Here is a 3,295-nt window from a genome sequence, read left to right on the forward strand (position 1 = left end):
AGAAAAGCAACGTCCCACACTAGGTCAGCCATAATCTAAAACACATGTGAATTGACAATAAACTTAAAGTCAAAAGCAAATATCTTAAGAATAACCGAATGTAATACAACGTATACTACAAATTGGCAAGAAAAAAACTTGCCTTAGTTAGGGAAGAGAAAGCGGTGGAAGTGAAGGTGTAATATGAAAAACGAGATGCAATAAATAAATAAAGTTTAGTTAAATGAACGATTGAGTAAGGAAGGACCTATTTATAGAGGATTGTTCACCTCCATTCATTAATTATATTTTTTATTAAATTAAGAAAATAAATATCGTGAAAAGTCATAACTTTTCAAATTATTATTATTAATTAGTTCTTTTCAAGAATCATTTTTATTGAGTTGTAATAGCAGATTATATATCTGTTGCATCAGATAATTCATCTGTGACAATAGATATATCATCTGTTGCAACAAATATAAAACCTTGGCATCAGATAACCTATCTGTTGGAACATATAATCTAACTGTTCACCTTCATTTATTAATTATAATTTTTATTACTGTGAAAAGTCATGATTTAATTAAATTAAGAAATATTGTGATAAGTCATGACTTTTCAGATTATTATTTTTAATTAGTTCTCTCCAAGAATAGTTTTTATTGAGTTGAAACAACATATTCTATATCTGTTGCATCAGACAACACATCTGTGACAAAAGACATATAATTTGTTGCAACAATAGAGAGAACTTGTTGCATCAGATAATATATCTGTTGCAGCATATATTTATCCATTTTTTAAAAAAAAATTATCATCATATCATTAATCCAAATTCGCTTTTTGACCATATAAATAAAAAAAAAACATCTTTTTCAATAACCGTGTTTTTAATTAATAACTATTTTTATTGAGTTTTGACAATAGATTGTATATCTGTTGCATCAGGTAAACCATCAGTTGCAATAGATATTTCATCTGTTGCAACAAATGGATGATCTATTTTAATAGTTTTTTTTATTTCTTCTAACAACTGATACATCAGTCACAACAGATGGGCAATTCGATGCATCAGCAACATTGTTGAATCTAATCTGTGTTTTTGATAAAAAGTCACGATCAGTTATTAAAATTAAATAACCGTTCTTTTACGGTTATAAATTGTGTTTATCATTTATTTTCTTATTATTTATTTACGAACCATTTTCCATATTAAATAATCGAAAAGTCATGTCTTTTTCCCCTCTCAATAACAATAACCCTAACTGATCGTGACTTTTTATCAAAAACACATAGATTAGATTCAACAATGTTATAAATTGTGTTTATCATTTATTTCCTTATTATTGATTTACGAACCGTTTTTCATATTAAATAATCGGAAAGTCATGTCTATTCCCCATCTCAATAACAATAATCCTTTTTTATTAATAACCGCCTATTACAATATATGATCGATCTGTCATATCAGATTAACCTCCGTCAACATGTTGAGAATAATGAATAAATAGAATGATAGTTAAATACTAAATAAGAATTAAAAATTCAAAGTCGACCACCAAACAAAGATTTTTGGATCTCTTGGGTAGATCTGATATACAAAAGGAGGAAATACATCCACACGCTAAAATAAAAAAAAACATAACCTAATTATTATTACTATTATTTATTATTATTATTATTATTAATATTATTATTATTGTCAACCGGACAATTTTCATTCGGCAGCGGCAGGGCCCTCATCAGCCTTGCTCCGAAGTTTGTCAAATCCCTCTGGAGTTCATTAAACTGCCTTTAAATTTCCCGTAAGGACTCGATATGAATTTTCTTGTACGAATCTGGATCAACCATATTTGTAAGTGTAGTAGAATGAATGAACGAGTAAGGAGGGACCTATTTATAAATGATTGAATTGGAAGGGGTTAGTAAAAAAAAAACCACGACTGTTCATATCCTTTAATAAAATAAAACTGGTGGCTTCTTGAATATGCAAAAAAAAAAAAATTGGATCTAAATACAACATTTTTATCTTTTATTGTATTTTGGAAAGAAAAGAAAATTACTTTAACATAAATCTAACAGGTGGGTAATTTGGTGCAAAATATATTCCATCTGTTAGATAACTTACAACATATTGACATTCTGTTGCAACAGATGGATATATCTGTTTGATTTTTCCAAAATATATGTCATATGTTGCAACAGGTTGATCATCTATCGGTTGAGTTGTCTGTAATTGTTTGACAATTTAAATAGATGTGGCATTTGTTGCAACTAGCTAGTCATCTGTTTATTCAATTTAAGTCCTAGATGGGGCCAGGAAGAATAAGGTGCATGCAGATGGATCCACTATTGATACAGAAGAGACTAGGAACTCACGAAATAACACCAAAAAAGTCCACTCAACAAGGCACAAACCGAGGACCCTTTGAGAGCTAGTTTTCAGCCAAGAACAAGAATAGAGTTTGACGAGTTAACAAGGTGTTGGTGACACCAAAATCAGCCGACCAATCTAAGTTACAACACAATATAATGAACAACAAAAAACAACGACAATGTTATAACAAGACAACACCACATGGCTTACAACACAAGATACAAACTACTACAAGATGAAAACAAATAAAAGGATAGATAGATAGACAAAGGTGGTATAAATCCTAAGAACCAAAGAGTATATTTTAACACCTCATAGCCTTTTCTTTGTGAGATCCTTCAAGAGCAAACATGGTCATATCTATTCTTCTTGTCCAATAAAAGAAAATGATCAGGTTGGTAAATAAGGAATACATATAAATACAATAAAAAGTAAAGCTCACCTATGATGAGAGAATTCTGTTGGAGAACTTTGAATGTGTTCACTTTACCAAATGAAGAAAAAAAAAGAGAAGAGAAGGCATACAGTAGAGTGTGGTGACTGTGACAGTGAAAGAACAACCATGTGTGAGCTGGTAGTGCCAGAGTTTGATGATAATCTATGTGCTGTTATGATATATAGAAAAAGGAATAAACTTTATCAGCTTTATAAAAGAAAAAGAGAAAACTTATTGAATCAGTAATCATGGCATCTCCTCTCTCCACTAACATTTGTCTCCCAAACTGATTAAATAAAATTATAGGCCAAATTGATTAAATAGTTTGTAGGGTCATTACATTCTCTTTTCCTCAATATTCACATGATAAAAGCTTCACTTTTCAATCAGTTTTCAAATGTTTTCCATCAGAAAATATCCAGATTCATCCTATCAATTACAACCACAAAAAAACACAAGGGAATTGATCGAAAATAAAGAACAAATTTCTTCTTTCGATG

The 3,295-nt window shown here is 30.0% G+C and overlaps 1 long non-coding RNA gene across 1 annotated transcript; it reads right to left on the reverse strand.

Moving 5' to 3' along the window:
• Positions 1 to 1,386: 1,386 nt before the first annotated feature.
• LOC124892329 lies at positions 1,387 to 3,040 on the reverse strand. The gene is made up of 2 exons (XR_007050190.1): positions 2,802 to 3,040; positions 1,387 to 1,875 (listed from the first exon to the last, which is right to left on the reverse strand). It is a non-coding gene; the product is annotated as an uncharacterized LOC124892329 (long non-coding RNA).
• Positions 3,041 to 3,295: the final 255 nt, after the last annotated feature.

Source organism: Capsicum annuum, unplaced genomic scaffold (assembly GCF_002878395.1).
Source record: "Capsicum annuum cultivar UCD-10X-F1 unplaced genomic scaffold, UCD10Xv1.1 ctg4594, whole genome shotgun sequence".
Lineage (NCBI taxonomy): Eukaryota > Viridiplantae > Streptophyta > Magnoliopsida > Solanales > Solanaceae > Capsicum > Capsicum annuum.